This window comes from Rhea pennata, chromosome 13 (genome assembly GCF_028389875.1).
Source record: "Rhea pennata isolate bPtePen1 chromosome 13, bPtePen1.pri, whole genome shotgun sequence".
NCBI classification, from domain to species: domain Eukaryota; kingdom Metazoa; phylum Chordata; class Aves; order Rheiformes; family Rheidae; genus Rhea; species Rhea pennata.
Window position 1 is genome coordinate 18,704,038 of NC_084675.1, and position 8,302 is coordinate 18,712,339.

Genomic DNA, 8,302 nt, shown 5'->3' on the forward strand with positions numbered 1-8,302 from the left:
TCTGAATTTCACATCAATATTACTTTCCTTCTGTCTTAAACTAGTCTCTAAATGAAGATGTTTAACTGCAAATGCAGATATAGCTACACTAAGTTTGCATTTAAGGCACTAGATGCAAGCAAAGCACCAAGTTTGCAAATTTCACCAGTCTGGAACTGTTTTAAAAGTTTATAAAAAGCAAGCCAAAAAGAGATATTGAAATTAGGCATGCAGAAATAATTGGAAAGCTATACTAAATTTATATACCATGCACCACAAAGCCAAGGAGACAGTATCAAAAGGGTTTCATATTGGCACGAAAAAAACTTAGGAAATACAGAAAAACAATGTAAGAATTTAACATATCTGTACTTTTGTCAGAGCCAACTGATTGCTTGGAAAAGGATTTTGCTCAAAGTGAAAGCTGGATGGAGGAATGGAGATCAGGAAGGAGTGTTTGCTATCAAAAAAAAAAAAAAGCTTAGAGAGTGCAATACATTGAAAACATATTATGCTGCAGTAAACACTCCAAACACTGAAAAGAATCCTATTTTATAGTAATAGCTTCATTTCTTTGTTTTTTATTAAATACGAGACAAACAAATTCTTCTTTGCAGAAACAGAGTTTGGAGCTTTGCCAAGAATGGTCACATCTAACCCACATTATTTATGACTGTATAAAGTGCAAGAATATTAGTCATTTAATGAATAACTTGAGGATGTTTGTTACAGGACATGAAATCATCAGAACTTGTTAAAGGTACAGAGAAGGTTAAAAATGAGATTTTCTTCACACAGGAAGCCAATATAAGCTCAGAACTTTTTCAGAAAGGCATTTTCTAGCTCTTGCTCTCTTTCCAAGCCCAGCACTCACAGCCATCACTGCTGGCCTTATTAATTCAACATCTAACAATGTCTTCTCCCTGTTGTCTCTTGCAAGCCTCCATTGATGCCTTTGACATTCCTAATTACCCACACCTCACCAAAACTTCAGTTTGATGCACAGCTGCTACAGTCAGTGGGTTTTCTCTGTGCCTTTCTTTTCAGAGTGACATTCCATTGTCTCTTCTTCCTCCTCCCTTCTTACACTGTGTACATTTTCCAAGGGGATCTTCTCACCCTACCACTTTTTTCACATTTTCTATTTTCACTCTCCTGTTGACCTCATTTACTCATGTGGTCTCACTTTGAGCATAGCCTAACAACCCTGAAATATTCCTCTTTTGAAGCTCTCTACCCTGCCACCTTCCCCTCCTCTCACAAATGCTCCTATACTAAATTTAATAGAACTACATATTTATCCCAACCAATCTTATTCCAACCATTGGCCTTCTCTGAACTAACAAGAGCAGCAATAATATATATTTTTTTCTCTTCATTTATATGTCACTTACTCTATCAGAATCACTGATACAAAATAAGAAGTAAAATTATTCTTTCTTGGGGGGGGGGGGGGGGGGAACACACCAAAAACAGTGAGTTCTCTGAGAAGGACCAATTCTCTTTGGACTTGTACTCAAAGAAAGAGATGAAACAGGACACTCAGAAACAATTGCAGGGTTTTTGCTGCTGTTGCTCAGAAGGTACCTGAAATTGAGTTGTAAGAAGGAGCTATTTATATAGGAAGTCTAATTACCTACAATGTTCTGTACCTTCACCACTAAATTTTGTGAAGGAGCACAAGTTGCAGGGTTTGTTGGGTTTTTCTGTTTCGTTATTTTTTAAAGAAAAAAAAAAGTTGCAGCGTTCCATTATTTTTGCCTTTTTAAGGCAGCTCCCCATTTTCCTGCAAAATAGCTGCTTGTTTCCAGCCATCAGACTTTGCTACCTCTTTTGTAATAAACCTACCATGCCCAGCAAACCACTTGCTCAAGCCGCTCAGGTTCCAACACAGCACAGCACAGCACATCTGGCATCATGTACTTTATGTACGGTGCAAAAATTTTCTCAAGAAAAACCATGGCTTTTAAAACTCAAACTTTGCTACTCAATAATGAGGTCTCCACATTACCAGGATTACACTCCCTTCTCCTCCACGCCCATCCAACCCATCCTCAGTGTGTAGTGTGACTCAACCCAGTTCAATAGCAGTAGGTTAACAAGTTATTTCATTACTTGCAAGTGAGATATATCTTACAACGGAAATAAATAAAATGTTTTATAAATGTTATTTTTGGAGCCTGGTCCCTGGTGGATTAGAGACAAAGCTTATGAGACTATATAGACACTAACTGGGAATTTTACTACTTTAGCTTTTGCTTAACCAGAGTGATATTTCTGTTTTGTAGCCCATTCTATGACAGCAGCAGAACAATGCCCACAGCACTTCAGCATTTCCTTCTAACTCTTTAAGCTGACTAATGCATTTTGGAACTATTCAGACTGTTACAATGAACAGCTTATCTCCAAGACCACGGGCAGGGTAACAACTGTCTTTGCACAAATGCATTTTTCCTAAGGTCGTGTGCTGAGGGCCATCTCTTGCTTGCCAAAACGCCAGACTTCAGCTGGACTCTGAGGTTTGCAACAGATATTTAACAATTTCATGCCCAAATAGTAGCCAGTTTACAGGCGAGCCATGAGATGTTAATATTTGTGCTCTTCTTGGTCTCCCTGCCACTAGTCTATTGTTAGCGTGTTAGCTGTGTTAAGATTTATACAAACACAATAAAGGGAAAAAGAAAAGAGAGAGAGAGAGAGAGAGGGAGAGAGAGAGAAAATGACCACCATGTATCATCCCGAGGAAAATGATGTACCTTATTTTCAGTAGTCATGACGGATTAAACCAGAAGAAAACATTTATCTGGACACTGCAAGAAGTGACATGTGGTTATGACTGTATTAAAAAAAAATAGTTCTATGGTGTTAAATTTTGAGGATTCGTTATGTCAAGTTTTGAGCATCCCCTGCTAGCTGCTACTTGCTCTTATTTGCAGTTGAATTACTTGCAGTTGAATTATTTGAATTGATAGCAGTCAGCAAGGTGCAGAATTAAGACCCATCCTAGTAAAGCACCCCCAAACCTTAAAAAGGAAAAAAAGGAAAAGGAAAAAAAGTGGAGGAGGGATATCAAGTGGGGCAGGTGTGAAAAAAAGAACAGGGAAGGCTCACAGAGGAGAGATGGTTCATTGAACCAAAAGGGGCCAGGTACTAGCTGAAATTTCAGCATTATAAATAGGACATTATGTAGCCGAACTAAAAATAGTAATATTATTTTTACTTAATGTCCCTCACTGCTGGCTGCTGACCTAGGGAGGGAGGGCTTAGAACAGAGAATTAAACAATTCCACACAACCACACAAATACAACCACAACCACTAGCCTGACTCCAATGTTTATTTGTAAATTGAAAAAAAAATTTTAATCATTTTCAAAAACTGTCTGATTGAAAGAACTCTCTCTAATGTTACTGTTAAAAGAATGTAATAGATAACAACTATTTCTGCAGAAAACCAACTGCAATCACAAATTCCCTGCCCACATAGTTGCTTGTAACAGAAAATCTCTGGTGTATCTAATCTGATTCCTTCATGCATTTTATACGTATGTAAGTGTTGCCCTATGCTGTAAGCAGCCTCTGTTCAACAGTAATATACATTGTTGCTCCAGCTCTAGGTTTCAAGTCAAGATTGAGGGGGCCCAGCAAAGGTTTTCTGGGAAGTGCTATGTGAACCTGCCACCACAACTGTCTTGGAGAAGAATTCTCATGCTTCACCCTTTCCTAAGGACCTACTTTGTACTTAAACAGAGAATCCTAATTTAGCTACAGTAAAACGGCTGCTTAAACGGCCAGCTGCTAAAGTGGCTTTCATATTTTGTTTCATAAAAAACTGATGAAACTAGCAGAAGTCTAAAAGACCAAATTTGGATTTAGTTTCAAGCCCACAGATCTCATCCTCAGGACAAGAGCAACTTGAAACTATGGTTTTGGTTCTGCTTAAAGAGATAAGAGGAAGCTGTGAAATAAAAACAGATCTGCCTCTGAACTTAAGTTCACAGATGTTTAGGTCTATGGCTTTGTTTTGAGCCCATCACTAGCTAAAATGAAGAGTCTTGATAGACTTGAGGCTTACCCAGACTATTTTTGTCTGCATCTGCTCAATTCTTGCTCTTTTGAAACGCACCACAGACCCCACGAGGGTATACAGGAGCATTTATTCAGCACCACTTTCATAGGAAGCTGAAATGAAGATGAAAATATGGTGATTTAACTTTATAGAGCAACCTATAATTACTTAAAAAGAGTTTATGGCAATAACAAAAATAACTTGTGTTACTTGTCATTGCTGGTCAAGCTGAAATACAGGTGTTTATTATAATAATTTATGGAAAAATATTTAGCATTTCTATAGTTTATATGTTCTGTAATATGTAACTACAAATTAACTAGTCAGTCACACTTTCTTCTGGGCTGAAAAATGGCAAATCCTGTATTTGCTGTATTCATATACCATTCTCATTCTTCCTTAGTATTAGCAATCTGTTTTGGGGGGAATGCTTAGACTCAGGACATAATTCTGCCCTTAGTTTAAATATCTCTAAAATACAGGTTACCATAGAGGTAGATGACAATTTAAAATTCTCTGCTATTTTATCTTCTCTCATTGTCAAAGCCAGTGTCAGATGCTCTTAAATTAAAATGCCTATTTTCCATGTCTCAAAAGGCAACAGGAATACTAATGTATTTTGACTTCTCTCTTAAGAAATGTTTTTCACCACTTATATACCAAAAAACACAAAAATAAAATTTAACTGTATCACTAAGGTTGCACTGTTTTACTACTGCTAGGTTTCAATATAGGAGGTAGCTTCAGAGAAGAACAAGACTAGTATACTGTCCATGTGTGAAATGATGATTACATTTGCAATTTGCTCTTTTTCCACCACTGTACTAGTTTTTAAGATACACACAATTTCAAATGTAGCTTTGAACCACTAGTAAAACTGTCCACAAGTCCGCCCTGCTGATTTTTCTTTTTCTTCTCCCCCCCCTTCCCTCATAACTCACTCACATAAAACAGACAAAAATTGCTGTGCAAACTCTAGAAGCTTGGTGACTAGGCTCATGGTGACCCGCACTTGCCAGACCTGGCCTACATCACTGAGCATCATTTTTGGAGTAAGGACTCAAGGAGACCTCAACTCAGCAGCAACAGAATACACTAAAATCACCCAGTTCACCTATAATCATATACCATTGTATGTACTTACAGCCACAGATAAAAGCCACCACGATTAATGTCCCAAGTTCCTCCCCAGATTCCCAGCCTACTAAAATGGAGCCACTTCCATGTGAACATGGTTCCCTGCCTGCCATCTTGCTTAGAAAAATTCTCACTTTCCTTGCAGATATGGGCTTTCTCCCTCCCTAGTGTAATAGGTAATACACAACTCCTGTATGCAGTATCTTCTGAGATATGGTAAGACCTAATAAATAATTAGACACAACATCAAACATCTCTAGCAAGTCCCTGCCATGTTACTTGATTTCCACTCGATGCACCGCTTTTCACAATAGTATGCAACTTTTCAGCTAGAAGACGTAGTTCAACTATGTTATTTTCCTCCCTCACCTTGAAATAGCCCTAAGTGTGGAAACATAACCCCTTGAACATAACCCCAGCATAGAAAAATTCACGGGAGAATGTTTTGCTCTTCTTAACAGCTAGAAGATTTTTAGGAGCTCCCATTTTGAATACCGAGAAGCTCCAAAGGAGAGTTTCATGTTTCTTTGTCGCTACCCCCTCTTCAGCCTTTACGCTGTCTATTCTTGGCCATCCTGCAAAACAGAACAGCAGCAGCACAGCTGCACTGGAGTAAGAATAAACAGGCTTTCTGACAGAACATCTTTTTATTACCTAGTCTTTTCTCACAATATTGTAACTGCAATCTGCCTCTCCTATTTTCCTAGTTAGAACAACAGAAGTACTTATCCTGGAAAAGTCTTATATCCCAGAACCCTTTCTCCAAGGCTGCCTTCTGCTAGCTTGATCACAGAAAGCAGCAACGTTCTGGACTGTCTGCTGTAACATACCATAATTTGAATTTCCATCTAAAGGAAAACACTGTGGACCAATTACAGAAAAATCTAGCATTCCCATTGGAATTACTTTGTTTGGAGACTTGATTTTAGATTTGTTTACCCTTGAGGTTTTTTTGGAAGCAAGAGTGGGGTGAAGATTAAATAAAATCTGGACCACCTGCATCCCAGTGACGACTATGCAACAGCACACAGTTAACGTTGATTTAATGTGATTACATAGACTACATAAAATTACAGCTGCCTTAAACTAATACCATTTATACACGAAGTACTTTATATATTCATTACCAGTAATGGTAGGTCAAGAAACAAGCCAAAGTGCAGCAAAATAATTTGCATAAATATTTAGCTGTGAAAGCTGCAGAAAAGTGTAAGAATTAGAAGGGGGAGTAACTTCTCAAGTCACAAACACAGTTCAGTTGGCTTATTTCCATGAACTGCACGCAGAGTCTAAGGTGCTACTGGGTAAATCATTACAATATTATAGAATATTGTACAAAGCAAGTGACAAACCAACCATGAGACCATGGTGCTATCCAAAACAAACCACTAATGAAATATATTGTGACTATGCTGCCTTTGAGAATGAGCTGATACGCCTGGCTGCTTCCAGAGCAGCCAGTCCAAATATCCTGGTGAACTTTCAGAAAGCGGAGTATCTCTAGCAAGGATGCGGTGCCTCTGTTTCCAAAATACCTTCTACGTCGCAGTTAAAAAAAAAAAAAGGAAAGAAGAAGGAATAAGAATGGAAGAAGGAAGAAAGGAAGGAGGGAGGTTTAGTCTCCGAGCCCCCAGGCGAACAGGGTTATCTGTAGCCCGGGAGGGCCTGTGGCGCAGCCGAGGCGCGGGCAGAGCCCTGTGGCGCCCGGCGCGGCTCAGCGCAGCAGACAGCGCAGTCCAGCCGAGTTTGCTCATTTTAACAGTGCTGTTCCCAGCACACCAGCCCCTCGCGGGCAAAAGTAAAGGAGGCGGGTGAAAAAAACAGCACGTCTGCACCAGGAAAGGTGGCACCCAGAAGACGGGGGAGCCTTCGTAGGGCCTTTGGGCCCGCGGGGAGCCGTTACCTGAGGCGCGAAGCACGCGGCGAGGACAACCACACCTGCGCCCCTGCGCCCCTTCGGCGGGCGGCGGCCAGGCCGCGGGGCGGCGCGCCCGGCACGGCCCGGCCCCACGCACGGCCCCGCGCAGGGCCAGGCCGGGCCGGGCCGCGCACACCCCCAGCCGGCCGCAGCCGCGGCGCCCAACGGCCACGCCAAGGCGCCGCCAAGATGGCGGCCGCCCCCCGGCGGCGGCGCGGCGCGGCCGGCAGGCGGCGCGGCGGGGGGAGCGAGGCGGCGCGGCGCGGCCGAGGGGCGCCCGGGCTGGCGCCTCCCGCGGGCCGCCTCGCACGCTTCCCGGCGGGAACGCTCTTAAAATTCCGCATTAAACAGCCTTAATTTTCTTCCTTGCGGGCTCCGAGGAGCGCCCGCGGCCCCGGCCGGTTCGGCGCGGCGCGGCAGCCGCAGCCAGGCGCCCGGCGACCGCCGAGGTCTGCGGCCGAAGCGCCCCTCGGGCAGCGGCCGCCGTTTGGCTCCCCCGAGGTGAGGAGCAGCCGCTTCAGCCGGTTGCTGGAGGAGTCGGGAGCTTAGCGTGTCACGTATTTGATTACGGCCAAAGTAAACTTGCCCTAGGCTGTGGGCAGCCGAGGTCACGAATAGCTTTTAATCGCAGCTTTTGTAAAAATACAATATTGCAATTAAACCGCTGATTTCATACTATCAAAATCCACAATTTTTAACTGTTCCCTCGGCACCTCACAGTTACGATCGCTGTGGAACTACCTGGTTTTATCTAGGTTCCTGGAAAAGCAGTGTTTTACAGTGCTAGCACTTTGCTGGTGACTGTAAGATCACTTAGGTACACGTCTCTGTCCTTTAAAGCACTGGATGCTTTTCCCAAGTCAAAACAAGTCATCTCGAATCGAGACGGCTGAGTCCTGCCGGGGGGTGCATTTTGCAAAGCGATCGATATGATTCTTTCCAGATGATGAATCCCCCCCCCCCCCCAGAATCTTTCTGCACAGTTACTTTTGAAGGTAGCTTGTTTTATCTAGGGATCTACATTAAAAAAAAGAAAGGGGGGGGGTCTCTCTCCAGTTCAAGCAATAGTTCGTATCAATGTTCCCAGCCTTTAAAATGTCATTGAGTAGTTCAAAAGAATAATTTTAAAGTATGACAGTTCACAAGAACAGTTTTTAGGCCAAAATGTATTTCCTTACTACTGATATTTTTGGTACATGCC